Source organism: Piliocolobus tephrosceles, chromosome 11 (genome assembly GCF_002776525.5).
Source record: "Piliocolobus tephrosceles isolate RC106 chromosome 11, ASM277652v3, whole genome shotgun sequence".
NCBI lineage: Eukaryota > Metazoa > Chordata > Mammalia > Primates > Cercopithecidae > Piliocolobus > Piliocolobus tephrosceles.
This window is the reverse complement of record NC_045444.1, coordinates 5,479,409-5,503,155: the sequence shown is the minus strand read 5'-3', so window position 1 is coordinate 5,503,155 and position 23,747 is coordinate 5,479,409.

Here is a 23,747-nt window from a genome sequence, read left to right as displayed (position 1 = left end):
TACCAAACACTACAAAGATGGTCCCCATCTAATGACGATTTACCTTTTAATTTTTGACTGTATGATGGGTTTTTAAAGATGTAATGGTAAATTAAAAGTATCTAATTTACAATTGTAAATCTAGAAGTATCTGAAGTTATGATGGTTTAACTTAAAATTTCACAACTTTATGATGGGTTTATTGGAGTACAAAATGCAGTTTTAAAATTTTTTAACTCTTTTATTTTAGGTTCGGAGTACATGTGCAGGTTTGTTATACAGATAACTGGGGCTTTGTGGACACATTATTTTATCACTCGAGTAATACGCATAGTACCCCATAGGTAATTTTTTTTTTTTTATCCTTCCCCTCATCCCATCCACGACTCTCAAGTAGAACTTGGTGTCCAGTGAGAACACATGAACATAAAGAGGCAAACAACAGACACCTCTTTTGTTCTTTTTGTTTTTTTTTTGTTTGCCTCTTTATGTTCATGTGCTCTCATTGTTTAATGTCCACTTATATGTGACAACGTGTGGTATTTGGTTTTCTCTTCCTGCATTAATTTGTTTGGGATAATGGCCTTCAGTTCCATCCATGTTGCTGCAAAAGACATGATCTTATTATTTTTTAATGGTCATGTAGTATTCCATGTTGTGTATGTACCACATTTTCTTTATCCAGTCTACCGCTGATAGGCATTTAGGTTGATTTGATGTCTTTGATATTGTGAAAAGTGCTATGATAAACATACATGTGCAAGTGTCCATGTGTTAGAATAATTTAAAATTTGGGGGGTATATACCCAATAATGGCACTGCTGGGTTCAACAGCATTTCTATTGTAAGTTCTTTGAGAAATTGCCACATTGCTTTCCACAATTGCTGAACTAACTTACATTCCCACTAGCAGTGTACAAGCATTTGCTTTTCTCCACAACCTCGTCATCATCTGTTATTTTTAACGTTTTAGTGAAAGACATTCTGACTAGTATGGAATGGCATCTCACTATGGTTCTGCTTTGCATTTTTCTAATGATTAGTGATGTTGAGCATCAGAAGCATTTTTGACACAACATTTTACTTAGGATGGGGTTATAAGGATATAATCCCACTGAAAATGGAGGATCATTGCTATATACATGTACTGTGTATTTTTTTAAACAATGTCTCCACAATGCCTTTATCATAGGTAAGATTTTCACAATATCATGCCTGTGACAAAGTTTAATTTACAAATTACAAACAATACTTTTGCACTTTGGGGTCATTTAAAAGTGAAATAAGGGTGATATGGATCCAAGTACTATGACACTATGACACTATGACAGTGGACCTGATCATTGAGGTGGGTGCTAAGTGACAAATGGGCGGGTCCTTTACACAGCATGGATACAGGGGACAAACGGAGGATCACATCCTGGGTGATATGGAGTGGAATGGCATGATATTTCATTATGCTACCTAGAATCGTGGCCAATTTAAAACTTGTGATTAGTCTAAAATATTTCATTTAACATTTTCAGACCACGGTTGACTGTGGGTAACTAAAGTCATGGGATGTGGAACTGTGATAAGGGAGGACTACTGTATATATACACTGGGTACTGGTAAAAAATGGTTTAATCTGAATTTAAACTTGCAAGGAATATATAAAATTGTAAAACCCCTTAGCCAGGAAAAACTTCTGAGATTCAATAGATTTATGTTGTAGTTTCCTTTTTATTTTTTTTTAATTTTTGCTTTTATTTGTCCAATATGATTTCTTCTAGTAAATAAAAAAAAGTGGAATTTTTAGTCTCAGACTCTACTCAGTGTTAAACATGTTAGGCAGAGTTAGTTCAAGGAGTTCTGGGGGAAGGTGGGAGAGGTCAGTCACCTTTATATGTAAACTTGAGACAATATTTCCTCTCTGCTTTAACTGGAGTTTATTTATGTCTGTTCTATTTCACCTTCTCTATTCTCTGCAGCTCCGGGTATATAGACAATATTTTACTCCCCTTGGTGATAAGTGTTACTTTGTAATTGGAATCTGAAGTGAAAATTTAACCATTTTGGGTAGAAACATGGCTATCATAACTCCTTCATTTAAGATTACTATCTTTTCGTTTTAGAAATAGTTCTTGGTAGTGGTGCTACTTAATCATTCATACCCACATAACATAGAGTACATTCATTGGAGACCAATGGGTAATAAGATTATAGATAGGGTAGGGTACACGGATGAAGGGCCTCAAACTCCAGCAGATATGGACATATCATGAACTGCAGTGAACAGCATTTTAAAGTTTTATTTGGAACGGTGACATTAAACAGAAGTAACTGATTTGTTAGAAAGAAATAGTTTAACACCAGGACATTTCGGATGCATTACTTGATGCCAAAGGGCACTTCAACCTGAGATATTGCAGTTAAAGTATAATTGATAAAAAAAAAAAAAGCTACAAGGATAAAATGGAAAATAAATATTTGAAAAATGGGGAAGAGATTTCATGCTAAAATATATTATTTTTTCTTCTCTTGAGAGGACTGAACACATCCTGTTCACACACACACATTTATACACACACACACATACATGTATATACTACAGACAGAACACATTTGAGAAGGACATTTATATTTAAATAAATGCATAGAATTATACCTCCTAAAATAACAATCATGAGATGTTAAAGAAACATGAGAAGAAAAAAATAATAATCGGCCAGGCATGGTGTCTCATGCCTGTAATCGCAGCACTTTGGGAGGCCGAGATGGGCAGATCACTTGAGATCAGGAGTTTGAGAGTAGTTTGGCCAATATTTTAAAAAAAGAAAAAAGAAACAATATCAACAGCAACTACAGAAATGTGATCAAATATATTTTAGAAGCTATAGTTTTAAAAATTTAAGCAATTTTCTTTAAAAGCCTATGATACACTGTTATTTGTTGTGTATCTCCAAGATAGGGATATTTTTGCAAAGCATATTTGAGTACCGAAACCTTCTTACCTAGAACACCTTTTCTTGCTTATGTTCTATATAATGTTAATTTGGGGAATGATAACTGAGAACATCATAATTCCAACATAAACTGCTTTTCTTATATCTGATCAATATGGAGTACTGATCAATATGAAGTATGAAAGGAACCACCAGAAGTTGAAACGTACTAAAGTAACTTTCATCATCCTGGTTAGGGAATTCACCAATACTTATTTTTATTTTAATAAGTTCACATACATTATGCTCATACCATGTGCCAGAAGAAAAGACAGAAAGAACAATCACAAAGCACAAAGGCTAGTATGTTATTTTCATACATGTAAAATATATTGACCAATCTAGAGCATCTGTTTGCTTCTTTTCACTTTATCCTTTGTGACAATATAAAGTTATAAATAAAAATCACTCCCCTGTGGGAATTGACATAAAAGGACACCTGAATCAGTTTTGGAAGGTAGGCAAATATCATGGCTGTGTTCAACCATGAGAGCTTCCCTAAAATATACAAGTTTCTCTTTTTGATTTCTATGTGCTATTCTTGTTGTCATGGCTAAGATGAAGACTTTGGGTTCACAATGATCTAGGTTTTCATCATGACTCGGCCACCTTTTAATTGTGTGATATTGGGGTAGTTGGTCTCCTTCTCTGATCCTTTAATTAATGGTATGGTAAATGGGGTAATAACACCTGTCATTTATGGTTAGTGTAGAGGATTCTTATATGTACAACACCTATATAACAATGAGCAGAGAGAAGATGCTTAATGTAAATGATGACTATGAAGAAGACTATAGTGATAATAAATAGTTGAAGATTAATTTGCTGAAAACCAGAATAAATAAGGGAGGAGGGATATTGGATGTAGAAAGAATACTAAGAGACTATAATTCAGTGACAATGAGAAGATGAAAAGACAACAAATTTGAGATATTTCATGAAATTAATTACCAACATCTCTTAGTGATTAACATTTGAAAGGAGAAGGACTTATGTATTTAGCTCACTGCAAACTATTCACATGATGATGTGTATATTGACAATACTCTTCATGGTAATGGGAAATGATATGGGGTGAGAATTAACAATATCCACCTGCCTTCTAAAAAGATAAATGCTGAATTACCTACTTCTCAGGGTACTGCTTAGGACTACTCCAAAAAGGGTGTCAATAGTATCTACTGAAAAAAAGCAAGATCAAATTCTTTATAGTCAGTTTCTCTCATTTCTTTCCAAGTGTATATTTTGCTATATGATGGAAATACATAGTGCAATATTAAACTTCCTCTTGGCATATTTTGTTTATATTCTAAAGCTATTCAGATAAGGTTGTGTTAGAAAGTGAAATGTGTTCACCACTTTTGTGGGTAAATCGTTGTTCAGTGTGAAGAGTAGAGCTTTCCAGCATTAGTCTTGTTGAATAGAGTGTACATGTCTATAATCCAAATGAATATAACTATACAGGAATTTTATGAGTTATTAAGCTCTTCTAATAACAAAATACCTCCACAATAATAGTAGTGATGAACTGTCCAAAACTTCAGTACTTAATATGCTCTTTGTAGCTTCTTGAGTCCACAAAAAGGAGTTGTAAACATTGACTGCTGATCCTTGAAATTTGCAGTTGAGGAAGCAGATTTGTGTACAAAAGGAAACTGTGTAAAGTGAAATAAGAAAGGAAGAAACTAAAGCTTACTTTAACGTAATGTCTTGCTTGATTGCTTCAATTTTTTTTTTCTTCCCCCATTTTTGCTCTTTTTTTTTTTTTTGATCGAAGGTGGGGTATATCATTTGGAAAGAATCCAAATTATTATTTTTTAATTTTCGGAAATACCCAGATACAAATAGAAGAGCATTAAAAATAATTGTGTCCACATATGTATTTTGGTGTTTAAAATTGAACTGATTATGGAATTCAATAAAAACTAATGTTAACATAATAAAAATAATAATTCTGTGCAAAAGTTTAAAATAGTCTGCATTTCTTCATTTTTAAATTCAGGTATATAGGAAGAACTTGATACAAACTCACTGAATTCAGAATAATGGCTCATGTAACTCATAAAATTGTGTAAATGACTATGGCATAGTTAGAACAATTAAAGGTCTCATTCTCAGACAAGGAAACTGAGGCACAGATAGTTAATTATCTTGCTCAAATTTAGAGATGAGATTATGCTAACTAGATGTATTTTGTAGAGGTAAATCCTCTAGTGATTCCTAATCACATTCTTAATTGATTGCTTAGGAAATCAACCTAGAAAAAGGAAAGTTCTTGCTTAGAGCATTTGTTCTTACTCTTGGGTTTGTCAACCATGCCTGCTGCTTTCAGTTGCTGCTGCTTCTTAAGCCTCCCAGTGCTGATTCCCAAGACATAGATCTGCAGTTTCATGCCTATGATGGTCATGCTGGTTGATTCCCCACATCATTGCTCCTTGGATCATTAATCTAACACAACCCAATAATCCCATTCCCTTTATTAGTGCTTAGCTTCAGATGGCCAACAGGTCCAACATGACACAACATCAAAGTTACTGAGGAGGTTGTCTTTTCTCCTAAACATAGAGACATAAAAACAGATGGACCCTCTTTTCCTTATAGATGTTGCTGTGTCTGCATATTGCACCTAAAAATTTGAAAGCTATCATACAACCATATTAGTAAAACTGTTGTAAGGGCAATGTCCATCACAATGAAAACTTCTTATGGATTTCCTATTATGTGATATTACTGTTCTGTTGTACAAAATGCACTCTATTCACGAGAGAAATGCTCAGTATTGCCAACTAAGACTCACTTGGCTATTGCTGTCATGGGATCTGTTTATATAAACACAGACTTTAAGAGAAAATTGGAAAAATCCAGTAAGTCTGCAGGCTATTGGACATATGTGAGGTTCACTTATTTTCTTCCTGAAAGATGATGCCACCTAGACACAACTTAACTAATGCAGAGTGTAGGGTGAGATACGGTGAGAAGAGTTGCGTTCCATTTCTTCTTGAATGACACTACATAGTCAATGAATTAAACTGAATTTAACTTTATCCCATATTTTGATGATCCAACTTACTTCTTTCTTATATATTTGAAAAAACAATTTCCAAGATGAGTTAAAATAAACAGGAAAAACATTGTCCAATTACACCAAAAAATCCATTGAGAATTTTGTAAAGTTTACCAAAACGAGTTTAACTACTGTTCAGCTGTGGCACCCGTTATAGACATTCTTCCTTGTTTAGGAATTTGACACAATTTCGGTTTTGGCAGATGTTTCATTTAGTTTTTGTTACAATCATGTCAGAGCTTGATTTAACTAAAATCTGTTTCAATGTGTGACTGGCAGTCAAATGGCAATTCCCTAGCAATGGGGCTATATATCTCAGCTGTTACAAACACCCCTTGCCATGGTTTCTTAGAATCTGTTTCTGATTTTTTTTTTTTTTTTTTTTTGGTTGTTCCCATGGGATCTTGCTTCATGAGCTGAAACACTGGCAGCAAAAGCACAAGGCAAGCCTGGAGAGAAATAATCTAGAAATTTACATGAGTTTGAGATATCTGGCAGAGAGTAACAGTCTAGGCGGAGGGTCATTTTAAGCAGAGAGACATAAAGAGGGACCCTAAAGCCAAGAGGAAAATCTGGATCCACAGGGAAGAATCTGTGTTTGGCAGGGATAAGGGCATGCATTTTGGAACTTAATAGATTTGGATGGAAAGCTTAGCTCTCACATTTTCTTGCCTTTGACTTTGCAATTTTATTTCACTATTCTGAGTCTCAGTTCTCTCATTTTTGTAACTCAGAAAATAGTACCTATCTCAAGCAAAGGAGATTTCCTCAACAGCCTATGTTTACTTTTAAGTGTAAGTCGTTACTATTGTTATAGTTATTTGGGAAGTCCCTAAAAGTAAGAAGAAGCAAAATCTTATATCCTGGAATCTTAGACAAAACAAATAATTGCAATGGAGGAAGGAATGTTTTGACTGCTGACCCTAAGGGAGTTCATTTATGTCTCATTTATATCTCAGTTCATTTATGTCTCTTGTCATAAATGCATGCCAACAGCTATTGGAAGTAAGTGGTTAGGTATACTACTAATTTTTATTCTACCAAGTGAGAAAGGCCACACATGTCTTATTTAAGTATTCTTTACTTGGTGAACATTTTAAAGAATATAATTCTTAAAATTATAAGACCAAATGTGTTGCTTTCTAATGTTGTTAATTCTCTTCATAACTCACAACCATCTGATGTAGCACTTTTCTGTCTCAGAGCAGTGGAAGTAACACACTGTCCCTCTATGCACGGAGGATAGGTTCTAAGACCCCAGTGGATACTTGAAACAGAGAGTACCAATCCCTGTATATACTATGGTTATTCCTATTCATACATGCCTATTAAAGAGTTTAATTTATAAAATAGTCACAGTGACAGATCAACAACATCTCATAATAAAATAGGATATATAACAAAATACTGAAATAAAGGTTTTTAAAATTTTTACTTTCTTAAGTCCAAAATTCCATCTTTTCACTTAAAGGAAGCACTTTACAGCTTCTCTTTGGCATATCTGAATATGCTTTACTACCCTAGCATTTTGGGGTCCTTATTCAGTAAAAATAAGTGTTACTTGAACACAAGCATTGCAATACTGACAGAATGTGGTAACTGAGAAGGCTACTAAGCTATTAACGCATGGGTAACCCACACAGCTTGGATATGGCAGACAAAGGAATAATTTGTGTCCTGAGTGGAAGGATGTGAGGCCATGGGGGATTTTGTCACACTGCTCAGAACAGCTAATAACTTAAAACTTATGAATAGCTTATTTCTGGAATCTTCCATTTTATATTTTCAGACCCCAGTGGACTGTGGGTACCTGAAACCATGAAAAGTGAAAGAAGGACTACTGCATAAGGACACTTGAATTACAAAAAATGTACAAAAGTGTATATCAAGAAACACTAAAAACAATAACTAGAAAATGTATGTAATCCAGTGACTAATAAATACATAGGCACTCAAACAGTATTACATAAAGTGGTGATGAAAGAGGAATAAAGTCAACCAGTCATTACAACTGGGAGTAGCTAAATCTAGAGTCAGATGTTAGAAGAAGAAAGAAGAGAAACTAACATTTTTTTGAATATTGCTCTAATCCAGGCGTCATGCCAGGAAAGTTAAACATGCCCACATGTGATCTATTTAATCTCTTAACAACCCCACAAGGCACCACTGTCATTGTTATTTTACACAAGATCGGTGCTACACTCATAGGCTGGTAAATTGCAGTTAGAATTAGCATTAAGTTGCTCAAAACCCATGAGCTTCACTCTCCCCACAAAACTATTAGTGCCCCACATGGAGAGGGCAGTTGATAAGATTAGAATGAGGGCATTTTCTGAAATAAAAAAGGGTAAATTTTAACATGTTTTATGGGAAATTTAATTAAGAGACCACCAGCAGTTGATCTGAGTTAGTTTGGCTAGAGTGATAATCTGAGCTCATAAATGATAAATTAGTATGGAGTGGCAAAGAGATGAAGATACTGTGTAGAAAGCCACATTAAACAGATAAAAATCTGTCCAACATATATTTCTTTGAGTGTGTTTTTGTCATAACTTTTCCTAATTTTGCTGGAAAAGTGTCAAAATTAAAGGAAATCAAAGCATGCAATTCTGATGACATTAACAAGACTCTTTTTATTGATCCTTTCTCTAATAATCTGTAATATGAGAGAATTCAGTATGACAGAATTCCATAGTCTATCGTCTTCCTTGTATTTCCGAAAAGATTATATTTTCATTGACTAGCTCAAGGTTTCTCATTTATTACCATAATGTGTGGTTTCTATTCTCTTATTTGATTGGCAAGTTATTTATATGTTAAAAAAAAAATCTCAGTGAATTAAAAGTTCCTTGCAATAGTTTCCATAATGAAATGCAATCATTTTCAGGTAATGGAAACTTGGGAAGAAAATGTAAACTCGGCGATTTACATAACTCCTGCCTTATGCTTTATCTCTGATCTACTCAGAAATGCCCTGAGAAAAGACAGCGTGGATGGGAAATGGGAAATGGGTAGAAAGTACTTTGATAAGGCTTATTTTTCCAACCATGGTAACTTGAAAAGAAAATTGAAATTTTAGAAAATCATGAGGATAATATTATGTATTTATTTTTCATCTCTATAGCTATTGAAATATAAGAATCATAAAACATGGATAAAATTCTCATATAAAAATCACACCAGCTTACAAGAATGCTGCTTCTCCATGTGGTTGTATCAAAGATTTAGAACACGTTCAAGTGTTTTTAAGGTAAAGGTTGTAATGTCGCTTGTAGCTTAACTTCAACCAGCAAATATGCTTTGTTTGGTCTGCATAATTTTACTTTAATTGTGTCATGTAAATTTAAGATTTATATAAGACTAGATAGATATCAAAGACCTTGGAAAAAATGGCTTAAATAAAGCTCCTCTCAATTTCAATAGATAGAAGGAGTGTGGGAGCGTGAGATTGTTTAAAATAAAATAAAACCAGCTGATGCAGACTTACTGCCAAAAGAGAGAAACACCGAAGCTAAAACCCAAGGCTATGACTTCTGCAGTTCTTGAATTAGCATGCGTCAAGGTTTAAAGCTTGGTTAAAAATAAATAAACAATAAATAAATAAATAAATAAAATTTCCAGACTAGTTAACCAGAAATCATCCTCTGCAGATGTGTATGTTCTTAGAGAGAGACAAAGAAAACTGTTGTCAACTTTAATTTTCATATTTTCAGCCCAGTTTGTCCTTAAGTGTCCCCAAGAAAGCTTCTGTGGGAAGCAGAACTATAATGAGAGGCTATGTACACATATTTATTATTGTCTTTAGTATTTGTGTACTCATATTAATAGCACTCCAAAGAAGTCAACATCCTAATCCCTGGAACCTGTGAATATGCTAGTCTGCAAGGCAAAAAGGCTTGAAAGATGCAAGTGAGATTAGTAATCCTTAGTTACTAAACTGACATTAAGCTTGAGAGATGATCTAGGCTTATCCAGGTGGTTCCAATGACATCAAAATGGTCATTAAATTTGAAGAAGGGAATGAAAAGAGAAAGAAAGAGAGAACCAGACATCGCAGCATGAGAAAGACAGTCTAAAGTTGCTGATGAAAATGGGAGAAGAAGGGTAAGTGTCAAGAAAAGTGGGTGGCCTCAAAAAACAGAAAAAGAGCAAGGAAATAGATTTTCTCAGAGCCCCTTAAAGAAACAGGCTTGCAACACCTTGATTTTAGCCTTGTGAAACCAGAGTCAAACTCCTGACATAAAGAACTGTGACCTCATACATCTGTTTTGTTTTCAGTCACTAAGTTTATAGTAATTTGTTAACAGGAGCAATAAGAATCAAATACATAGTTTTTAACTGAACTTGAATGCTGCTGTAAGAAATACATAAAAATGTGGTTGTCGCTTTGGAATTTGGCAGTGGAAAGAGGCTGGAAAAATGTTCAGGAGCATGATAGAAAAAGTCGAGATTGACTTAACATTTCTGATGTTAGTCAAAATATAGATGTTAAAGGCTCTGTTGGTGAAGACTAAAAAAAAAATTAGAGAAGAATAACATTTCAGTAAACAAAGCTTTTAAATCATATTCCCTTCAAGAATACTGAAATTATTATGAACTATTGGTAGAAAGAAGTACATTAATGGCATTGCTGGTGAAGGCTCAGAATAAAATAAAGAAAATGTTATTGGAAATTGAAGAAAATATTACCTTTGTGGTATAATGGCAGAAAGTTTAGCAAAAATGTATAAAGCCAACTTTACAAAAAGGGTGAGATTGGACATTCAGCTGAGATTTTTTCCAGCAAAGCCTTGTAGTCTAGTTACTTCTTGCTGCTTATAGTAAAATCTGAGAAGAAAGATAAATTGGGATACAAATTGTTAAGCAATATGGAACCAGAAATTGGTGATTTGGAAAGTTTTCAGCCTATCCAGTTCCAGAAGGCACTACAATTAACAGATTCAATATCAGAAAGCATGCTTTATGGAAAAAGCCTAGGATAAAGCTACAGAACCTTTTGCTAATACCTCACAAAGATGAAAATGCCAGAGTATGCAGTGATTCAAAAGTCTCTTCGAACAAATGAAGCATGTGACTCATGGATACTCCCAACCATATAATCAGAGGTCAAAAAATTGAGGAGGAAATTTCCATGGAGAAGAATCTTATCTAATGGAGTGAATCCCAGTGACATACACAGGAGACGCACATAGTTCTTGAGAATTTTATAATAGCAGAAACAATGCCAGCTTGGAGTGTATTCCACAGTATATAAATGAGCTCAATGTAATTAGGAAATTTCTTAAAAGTGGAAGATGAAGGCAATCAGACAAGCGGAATCCTGAAAAAAAAAAATAAAACAAAATATAATCAAAAATTGCTGCCTTTAAAGATAAGGTAAGAATGAATGCACCAAGGATTGTGGTTGGCCTGTAGAAATTGGAAAGGGCATAGAAACATATTATTTCCTAGATCCTCCAGAAAGAAACACAGTCCTGCAACACTTCAACTTTAAGCCAATGAGTTCTATCAACTCTAACCGATATTTCTCATTTTAAAAATTTCTTCCAAAAAATAGAAAAGGAGAGGAACTGTCTCAACTTTTCTGTACGATGCCAGTATTACTCTGATACTAAAACTAGACAAAGAGAGCATGAAAAAAGAAACTTACAGAGAAATAGATTTTATAAAATTACATACAAAAATTTTCAACAACATATTAACAATTTCAATCCAACTGTGTATAAATCATTATAGTACATGACCAAGTGATATTTATTCCACGTAGGCAAAACTGTTTCAGTGTTTAAAAATCAATGTAACCCACCATATCAACAAGTTAAAAAGGAAATATCACGTGCTCATATCAATTGAAGATGAAAGATCTATATTTTTTAGTAAAATCCCATACTATTCATGATATAAAGCTCTTACAAATAGAAGGGAAAGCCTTCAAATTGGTAAAGACCATTTATAGAAACAATAAACAAACAAGTAAGCAAAACCTACAGCCAGTATAAGGGTGAAATCTCAAATGCTTTCCTTATAAGACTGATAATAAGACAAGACTATGTACTCTCACCAATGTTGTTGAAATAAGTACTGGAAGTTCTATCCAGTTCAGTAAGGGGAAAAAAAAAAGTTATGAAGATGGGAAAGGAAATAATACAACTGCTTTTATTGAAGATAGCATGACTCTGCATAGAAAGTCCCTAGGATTCTATAAAACAAAAGAAAAAAGCCCAAATAAGTCTTCGAAATCAAACAAATGATATTAGCAAATTACAGGATACCTGATCAACATATTAGAATCAAGGCATTTCTATATACTAACAGTGAACATATAGAAACCAAAAGAAAAGCACAATCAATTAAAGGTAATTTAATTAATTCATTAAAGATAAGTAAAATACTTGGATGTGCTTATAAAACCATGTACAGAATCTATGTGTTGAAAATTACATATATGAATAAAAGAAATCAATGAAGGTATTGATTATGACAGAGATGCATGACTTGTTCATAGATTGGAAGCCACAAAATACTAAAAATATCAACCTAAACCTTATACCATATAAAAATTAAGTCAAAATAAGTTATACACTTACATGTAAACATATAACTATAATACTTTTATTAAAAATATGAGAAAATCTTTGGGACCTCTCATATTGATCAATAGGTTAAAGAATTTCTATCAAAACCTCAGTAAGGTTTTTCTTTTTTTTTTTTTTTTCTTGTATGGTAAGGTTAAGGCCTTAGAATTGCTAAAAGAATATTATCAAAGAAAAATAAAGTGGAAAGAATAGTTCAGTTAGGATAAAAATTCATTTTATGGCAACAAAAAATTAAGACAGTATGGTATTGGTGGAAGAGTAGACATACAGATCAATAGAGCAGCGTAGAGGGCCAAAAAGCACAGGACGTTCTACACATCTATGCTGAAGTAATTTTTCAGAAAAGAACAATAGAACAAAGATAAAAAGGATAAAAACTAAATTTATGGCAACAAAAATTAAGACAGTATGGTATTGGTGGAAACGTAGACAAATAGATCAATAGAACAGAATAGAGGGCCAAAGAGCACAGGAAGTTCTACACATCTATGCTGAAGTAATTTTTCTGAAAAGAACAAAAGAAATTCGGGAAAGGAAATAGAAACTGTTTAAATAATGGTGCTGTAATAATTGAAATTCCAGAGGCATAAACATCAACCTCAACCTAAGACTTATACTGCATAAAAATTATGTCAAAATAAATTATGCGCTTAAATGTAAAACATAAAACTATAATACTTTTGTTAAAAAATATGAGAAAACCTTTGAGATCAACGGTTAGATTGAACTTGGCACTAAAAACAAAATCCGTTAAAAATATATAAAGTCAACCTTGATATATAAAAAAACTTATTCTGTAAAAGCCTGTTTGAAAAGGATTAAAAACAATGACTGGGAAGTGTATTTTCACACTACATTTTCTACAAAGATACAATATCTATAATATAAGATACAATATCTATAATATAAAAAATTTCCCAAAACTCAATAGTAAAAAAATACAGAAAACAGCAATCCAATTGGAAATTGAGAAAATGACAAGATTATGCATTTCCCTGAAGATATACAGAGAGCACACAAGCACAGAAAAAGATGCTCAACGTCATTAGTTATTGTATAAAAGAAAATCGAAAGTCCAGGGAGATATTAAAACACATTTAAAATAAATGGTTAAAATTATATATATATATATTGCATATGTATATTATATAATTTATATATATATATAGAGAGAGAGAGAGTGTGTGTGTGTGTTGACAATGTTCCAGGTTCTGCTTCAATAAGTAAAGAACGTGGAAGTCATCACTCCTATTCTCGCAAGAATAACAAAAGCTAAAGAACCTGAAAATAAATGACTTTTATTAGCTCCATCAGATAATTGAGTTCATAAAAAAAACTGTCTCCCTCCCTAGAAAAATAGAAAGATAGGGAAATACAGAGAATCACAGCTTACTTCCAGCAAAAGCTGCTGGAGTCAGTAAATGGTAGAAACACTTCAATGGCTATTAATAAATTACTGAAGGCTGTATGTGGAACAGCTTAAAAACTCCTAGCAGCCTAATCTTAGAGGGATACTGGCTGTTTTATGGCTTTTATTTCCAGGCATTACACTACTTTCTGGTGAAGATAAGAGAATAATCTCCAGTGATTTGCATTTGAGCGGAACTAAAAGAAAGTAACCATTTTGAAACACAGAGGAAAAGCGGTCATTTTGAAAATTGCCAAGAGCATTCTGTTCTACATACTAAAGGCTAGCTATCAAGGGAAACTACTTTAACAAAGCCTTATTTAAATCAGGGGAAGGAAAGTTAGTCAATCACTCCAACCCCATGTCTTACCAAAACCCATAAGGGAACAAAAATGTTAAGAAACTCTTTTGGAGGTCACAGCTACAGACTTTGGCTTATTAAAAGAATATAGATTTAATCAAAATATTATATAATGCTTTCCCTCTCCAATATCTCATCACCGTAGCATCACTGATCTAGTATAATAATAGTTGACTGAAACTGAGAAATTTGCAAAGGACATATACTATTTAAGAAGGAGTTTCTAGGGAAACCCAAAGGGATCAACATAAACAAAAGGAAGTTTATGTGTCTGACACCTACAGCTATAACAAACATTAAATGCTGCCCAGTTTCTTTCCAGTTTAAATAAAACTTCACATGAGAGATCTATTTGTCTCATCCTATTACTTGATATCTCATGTCTGATTTTTGACAAAATGTTATAAGGCATGCTAAAAGGCAAGGATAAACACAGTCTGAATATGTAAAGCAAACATCACAACCAGATTCAGACATGACTGAGATTTGGAAAACATCAGACTGGATAATTTAAAATAATTATGTTTAATATGCTGGAGATCTCCACTTTTGAAAGTGCACAACACATAAGAACAGAAAGGTACTATAAGCAGAAAGATAGAAACTCTAAGAAAGAATAAAAAAGAAATGTTGGTCAGGTGCAGTGGTTCATGCCTGTAATCTCAGCACTTCGGGAGGCTGAGTTGGGCGGATCACCTGAGGTTGGGAGTTTGAGACCAGCCTGACCAATGTGGAGAAACCCCATCTCTACTAAAAATACAAAATTAGGCAGGTTGGCGGATGCCTGTAATTCTAGCCACTCGGGAGGCTGAGGCAGGAGAATCACTTGAACCTGGGAGGGGAGGTTGCGATGACTGAGATCACACCATTGCACTCCAGCACAGGTGACAAGAGTGAAACTCCATCTCACACACACACAAAAAAAATGTTAAAAATCAAAAACATTTTCATAGGAATGAGGAAGGCCTTTGAGGGACTCATCAGTATACCTGATGCCACCAAGAACTGAACCAATAAACATGAAGATATGCCAATAGAAAAATTCATAGACTGAAATACAAAGATAAAGTAATATAATATTAATTAAAATGTATATAATGTCCAAGAAGCTTTGGAAAAATTACAATGGTGTAACATATACATAATGAGACTACATAAAAGAGAAAAAAGAGAGGAATGATACAAATAACAACTTTAAGTACTAATAAAAGATAATTTTCTAATATTAAAAACAGATATCAAACTGTAGATCTAGGAAGCTCAGAAAGCAGCAACTGAGAAAAATATTTTAAAAATCTATAACCCAAGTACAACATACTCAACATACTCAGCAGAAAATCAAAGACAAAGAAAAAACATTGAAATAAGTCAGGGTCACCTTACCGAGGGAGGAAAACAGATAAACATTATATTAAACTCATCTTCAGAAATCATGCAAGCAAGAGTAGAGAGAAGTATTTAAAGTGTAGAAACAAAACAATAAAAAACAAAACACCAACCCAGCATTTTATATCCAGTAAAATTATCCACAAAATGTGAAAGAGAAATAAAAAATATTCTTAGACAAAAACTGAAAAAACTTACTGCAATTTATTTTGTATCAATTTATTTGTATTTTTTTCCTGTTTTGAAAAAAAATGTTATAAGTAGTTCTTTAGAGAAGAGGAAAATAGTTCACACCAAATACATGGATTTCTGGGTTCATGGAAGCGTTAGAGAAGAAAAAAATGAAGGTAACATGTACCTTTTGTTTTATTCATCCTTATCCTTAACTGATCTAATAGATAACATATTTTCCTTTAAAATAGTAATAGCAAGACTGTTGGATGAGTATACCTTATGGATAAATGAAATTAATAGCATGAGTGTTATAATGGAAAAAGGAAGGAATTTGGAATATCCTTTTATAAGGTGAGTGTACTCCCCATGAATTATTATAGCATTTTATGAAAGTGGACCTAAATTAGTTGTAAATGTTGACTGAAAAGTATAGGGCAACTACAAAGAGACGAATACTTAAATCAAACAAAATATGTCTAAAATTTATTTAAGGAAAACTACAAATGATTAAAAATCAAAGAGTCGCCAAATAAATGGAAAGATATTTCATGTACATGGATAGGCAGAATCAATACTGTTAAAACGTCATTCTTTCTTATCTTTTTCTACAGATTTATTGCAATCTCAGATAAACTTACTGCAATTTATTTTGTATATATGAACAAAGTGTTGCTAAGGTTTATGTGAAAAGGCAAAAGACACAGAATAACCAACATGATACTAAAAAACAAGAAAATGGAGGAAAAGGAGAAAACAAAGAAAAAAAGAGTCATTATTCAACTTCGAGACTTGAGACTTACTAAAAAGCTACAATTATCAAGGCAAAATAAAAGACAAGTAATCAATGAAGCAAAATGGAGAGCCCAGAAATAAGCAACTACAGTTGCATAATGACAATCAACTGGTATTTGACAAAGGAGCCAAGGCAATTCAATACTGAAAGAGTAAACTTTTCTACAAATGATGCTGGAACAACTGGCATCAACATTGAAAAAAAAAATGAATCCAGATATAAACCTTACATCTTTCACAAAACTGATGCATAATGAATTATTGACCTAAATTAAAATTCAAAATGACAAAACATCTATAGTGTAACATAAATGAAAACCTTATCTTTTATTTTGGTGATGAGTTTTTAGGCAATGCTGAAAGTACAATCTATAACAAAATCAACAAGTTGGATTTATTATAATTAAAATAGCTTTGTGAAAGCGACTTAAGAGAATGAAAATAAAAACGGAAAACTAAAGAAAATATGTTAAAACATCTATATAGTAAAGCACTATTACCAAAAATAAACAAATAACTCTTAAATCTTCACAATAAGAAAATTAACAACTACATTTTTTTAATGAGCAAAAGATCTGAATAGATATCACACTAAAAATATACCATTGGCAAATAGGCATATGAAAAGATAGCATCATGCATCAATAGAAAATTATAATTTAAAACAATAATGAGATATCACTGCCCACCTAATAAGATGGCTGCACACACACACACACACACAAAATGACAATGCCAAATGTTGGAAGGGATCTGGAACAACAAGATCTCTTTTACTGTTGGTGGCTATGTAAAATCATACAGCCACTCTGAAAGGCAACTTGTCAACTGTTTCAATTACCAAACATGCAGCTACCATATGACCCATCATTTTACTCTTTGGTATATATTTCAGTGGAAAAAAATAGTTTTGTACACAAACATTTCTGCATGAACATGCATAAAATTTGGTTTGTAATAGCCAAACTCGGAAACAGCTCTGGTGTCTTTCAGTGGATAAATGGTTAAACAAATTGTGGTAAATCCATACCATTGCTTCACAACAAAAGGAATGAAAAATATACCTAATAACTTTTATGATGATGGTGAGTAAAAAAAAAAAAAAAAAATCAATCCTGAAAGGTCAAGTACTGTATGATTCCATGTATACATAATTCATTAATCAAGAGGAATACCAAAGTGATGAACAGGTTATCAGTGCCCTGGATCAATGACAGGGCGGGTAGTGGGTGCAGCTGTACTAGGGATTTTTGTGGTGAGGAACTATTCAGTATCTAAATTGTATTAATGTTGATATCCAGGTTGTAGTACTGTCCTGTAGTTTTGTAAGATGTTACCATTTGGGGAAACTCAGTAAACGGTACAAAGTTTCTCTTTGTATTATTTATTTTAACTTCATATAAGTCAAAATAAAAATTTTAATTTAGAAAATAGAACACAAGGCAGTCTTCCCATGCTCTTTCTCAATTGAGGTTGACATTAAGTGAATGTTTCCTGGCTAATTGTACACTGCAACAAGAAACCATAATTCATAGTGAATCATGTGGGCCAGGGAATCTAGTCGTGATATGCAACACACAAGGAAGATAAGAACAACTGATCTCCCCTAGCCACGTGGAACAAAACAGTGTATAGGAGTCATGACTGTAATGACGGCCAGGCAAATCTGCTATGTGTGTCTTTGCTGTTAGATATATTCAGACTGCCTAAAAGATATTCAAACTGGCTCATCCCCAGCACTCAATTCTTGAAATCCAAATTGTTTATATGGCTTTTCCCAAAGTTACATAGAAGTGTATTTCTTGGAATTATAACAATAAAAATAGTAGGAAACATAGTTAATATTTAATGAAGGATTGTCATGTGCCAGACATTTTTTCTCATGGCTTTATATGAATTATATAATTTAATTACCAATGAAGTTCATGAATGGCTAAAATTTGAATGACATTTCTTCACTTGACTTAACTAATTTACAAAAAATTTAGGTGATTTTCCCCATGATGAAAGAGTTTGCACTAAATGATTACAGGTTATGAACTAAGCTAATATACTCTGGAGACTGTTATCACAGTACTTTGTCTATTGCCTTACAGAGCAAAACTACATAGGTCATTAAATGTTCCCTATAGCAAATTATTCAGAAAAAAAATGAACACTAACATGTAACATTGCTAGAAGGTCCATTCTCACATTGCTATAAAGAAATACTTGAGACTGGGTAATTTATAAAGAAAAGAGGTTTAATTGGCTCTAGTTCCACAGGCTATATGGGAAGCATAGTGGCTTCTAGGGAGGACCCAGAAAACTCAATCATGGCTGAAAAAGAAGCAGGTATGTCTTACATGGCCAGAGCAGGAGGAAGGGGGTGAGGAGGAAGGTGCTACACACTTTTAAACAACCAGCTCTTGTGAGAACTCCATCATGAGACAGCACTAGGAGGATGATACTAAGCCATTAGAAACCATTCCCATGAACCAATAACCTGCCACCAGGCTCCAACTCCAACATCAAAGATTACAATTCAACATGAGATTTGGGCAGGCACACACATCCAAACCATTTCATAGTTGCACCTAGGAGCAATAATGTGTATTCATAACCTAGAAATTGAATGCAGTTCTGATACTTAGTTATTTAGGCATTCTGGTAAAAGACAACAATGCAGATTATCTGAGGATCTTGATTCAACTCCTTAACATGTACTGGGTTCTACATTAGAGGCAGGTCATTAAAGCAGCTAGAGACCAAGCTCTCTGGCACCAGTATATCAGGGATTAGAATCTGGCTCTGCCTAAGGTAACATGACTTGTCCTTACTTTGCTTTTGTTGTCGTATCTGTATGGAGCATAGAATATATGTCTTTGGGTTATTGAGAGAATAAAATACGTGCAAAATATTGAAACAGTATCAGATTATCTATGTTAGCATTTAAAATATGCAGTGTGAATTAAATGTTCAAATGCTGAATGTTTCTGGAAGAAAATAGAAGAGCTCCAAAAACCCTAGGTAATTCAGTAGTCTTAGGTAAGATAATTAGTATGTTACTTTCAGTGAGAGAGGAAAGAATATACAATCACATATTCCAAGCTAGCTGGGTTTACGTAGTTCCATACTAGCCTTGAGCTAAGATGATTGCAGGAAGTAACAAAAAAATTTGTTTGTGGGCATGTGTGCTTGTGTTTAAAATAGGCAACGAGTGTCTTTGTACACCAAATAACTAAAATAATAAATTGTAGAAACATAAAGACTTTTTAATAATAATATATGATTTATAATAAGCATAAATTCCTGTTATTCTGCCATTAATTTCTCTTCTTGCCAAACCTGTTTCTTCCAGACAAGATTTTCTCTTTGTTTCTCTCCCCCTCTGTCTCTCATGTTGCATGCTTTATCAAAGGCCTGATCATTCTTAAATTTCTATTCACATTCAAGACTAGAAAAATTGAAATGCGGAGTGAGAGTTCCATGTTCTTGTCAATTAATAAATTCCTTTTTTGAATGAACCTTTAGGGAGCCAGTCAGTAAGCTTCCCCTCAGCCGTGCAGGATGGAAGACAGAGCTCTTGGATGCTAACAACCACTAGCTGTCCCAGTTTGCTTCAGCTTTATACATTTTTAAAGAATAAACTTTTGTTGTATTTGTGTAGGGTTTAACGTCTGGGTGTTGGGTTTTGTGGATGGAGGTGGATAAAGGGCATAATGTTTACTGTTCCATAGAGAATGATTAAACTAATATCTACATTTTTGGACATTTCTGTATTGGATATTCCATCCATCTTTCCAGACTTCCTAAAGCCCAGAGCCTTGTGAGGGTTTTGCCGGAAGCAGACACCATCACCATCAAAGATACACCCCCACAGGTATATAAAGGCTCCATTTCTTTGCTCTGAGTCATGTGCCAAGTCGCTTCCACCTTTTAACAAATCTTTCATGTATGTATTGATTCTCTTTTGTGCAAGAGGTTCCTTTCTGTTTCCATTTGTGATTTTGTGTTCGTGCATTTGCTTGCAATCAAATAATGTGTTTTTCTGTAAGAAATAAATGGTTTAGGCAGAAAAAGATATATTTGTGTGTGTGTGTGTGTGTTTTTTTGCTATTTTGAAAGACCATTAATAATGTTGGTTACACGTGCATAAATTGTAACTTCAGCATAAAAAAATGTGTTTGGAATCAAATTTTAAAGACTCCAAATTATCTATCTATGTGTTGTGTCCAGTAAATGCCTTCTGGGACATCATCTTCTCTGCAAGTGGTCAAAATGAATTCTACAACCTTACAGGCTGTGGTTTAAGAATTGGGCTTTATTGTGCAAGAGGAAATCTCAGAAAGCCAGATCGGCAAAAATAAATGTCATATTATCCTCAAGCTTTATTGAAATCAAATCCACATGTCACACACACATACCATAAAATTCACCTAGTGTACAATTCATGAGTTTTTAATACATTCACATATAAGTGCAATCCTCGCTACAATTTTAGAACATTTCTGTGCCTCAAGAACAAACCCTCTACCCTTTAGCTACCATCCCCCTAGTTATCCACCCAACACAGCCTTAATCTACTTTCTATCTCCATAGCTTCCCCCATTTGGACATTTAATATAAATGGATTCTTACAACATGTGACCTTTTTTGACCAGCTTTTTCACTAAGCAAATTGCTTTAAGGTTCATCCATGTGGTGACATGTATCAGTACTTATTTCTTTTTATTGCTGGATAATATTCCATTGGATGGTTATAGCACACTTTGTTTATTGATTCATCACTTGACGGACATTTGCAATATTTCCTCCTTTTGAATATTATAAACAGCGCTATAAATATTTATGTAAAATGTATGTGAACATAGGTTTTCATTTCTCTTGTTTACATAACTAGGAGTGGGAATCCTGGGTCATATGATAATGCTATATTTAATAGCTTCATGTGCTGCCAGTCTGCTTTTCAAACTGGTCACACTGCTTGATATTCCCACCAACAGTGTTTGAAGGTTCCAATTTTTCTATATACTCATATAAAAATAAATCCATTGTTTTCTTTTCAAGATTATTGGATCTATTCTGAGTTCCTTGTAGTTATATATATTTTTTAGAATGACTTTGATAGTTATATATATATTTTAGAATCACTTTGACCATTTCTAAAAGAAATCAGGCAGAATTCTGATAGAGATTGTGTTGACGCTATAGATTAATTTGGATTTTATGCCATCTGAACAATATTAAGTTTTCTTCCCCATAATTATGAACTGTTTCCTATTTATTTAGTTCTTCTTAAGTTCTGTAGCTTTCAGAGTATAATTTTTGCACTTTTGTGTTGAATTTATTCCTGAGTATTTTATAATTCTTAATAATACGGTAAATATAATTGTTTTATTAATTCCATTTTCTCATTTTTCATTGTAAATGTATAGGAAAACAATTGACCTTTGTATATTAACCTTGTATCCTACATCTTTGCTGAATTCATTTATAAGTTCAAATAAATTTTTAGTGAATCTGTAGGATATGTTACAGACAACATACCAAGATTATGTTATCTGTAAAATAGAGATGGTTTCACTTCTTTCTATCAAATTTGAATTCTTTTTATTTCTTTTTTTGGTGTCTAATTGCTCAAGCTGTTCTTCACTCTTGATCCATCCATGGAGACCTTCAGCAGAATTTAGTGACACTTGAACATGGTGTGGATTTCATTCCAGGTGAGCAACTCCTTCTTGAGGGACTCACTACCTTCTTAAAATACAAGCACGAAGATTATGGATGCTGTTTGTTTTGTGCCAGCAGGCTGGGTTTGGGTTTGGGCACCAGCTGCATTCCATTATCTCACTATAATAAATACCTTAGAGTCCAAGCAGTTTTTCGGTTCCCGGAAAGCTGAAGAAAGCTTAGCTTGAAAGCAGCCCTTTACACTGGAAAAGCAGAACTTATTATATGGTAATTCATTGTTCATACAACTTAGAGTGAGGTTCTGAGGTATTTTCACTCATTACTCCAAACTGTAAAATTAATAACATTGGATGTTCATTTATTATTTGAGCTTATTACTTAGTACTGGATGATGCTCGTTTCTTAAAGCAAGAACCTGAGCATGAATTTATTCTGTAAGTTCACTTTCAATTTTGTATAAACCCCAGGGGATTTGAAACCTAACCTTCAAAAAAAGGGAAACCTTAATCTTTCGTCTAAAGAAAATCATTTTATGCTATTTTTGCAACTTTGCTAAGTGTTAATGAGATCACTTGGACACAGGAAGGGGAGCATCACACACCAGGTCCTATTTTGGGGGGGGCGGGTAGCATTAGGAGATATACCTAATGTAAATGACGAGTTAATGGGTGCAGCACACCAACATGGCACATGTATACATATATAACAAACCTGCATGCTGTGCACGTGTACCCTAGAACTTAAAGTATAATAATAACAAAAAAAAAGAATAACCTAATCCCAATAGTATTTTAAAGTTATGAAAGTGCAGTAAAACTTTAAAGACACACACACACACACACTCACACACACACAGATCTCTACTCATTTAGATGGATTCATTTACCTAAGTAAATTCACATTTTCGGTCCCTTTTCTTTGCAAGTGATAATTCCAGCTTATGTTAACTCCTACATTTTATGTTAATCTAATCATAGTTCTAAGTGAAAAGCAACATGAATTCTTCTATAGGAAAAACTCTATGTAATAGATAGGTTTCTATTACATACCTTCAATATTATATTTGTTGATTTCATCTGTCAAACATCTACTCCAGAGGAACTGCTCATTTCATTGATTTATGAAAAACACCATGCCCATTCTTATCTTCATACCATATCCTTCCTTAACCTACAAGCTCTTCCCTCACCTTAAGATTTAACTAAACCTTAACCTCTCTTTCCAATGCAGTTTATATTGTTGCTAATTCCTATAGTATTCCCTGGGTTTATGGGCATCGAGTATTCTTACTTTTGAATACCCATTCATTCACTCCTATAACATTCATGAA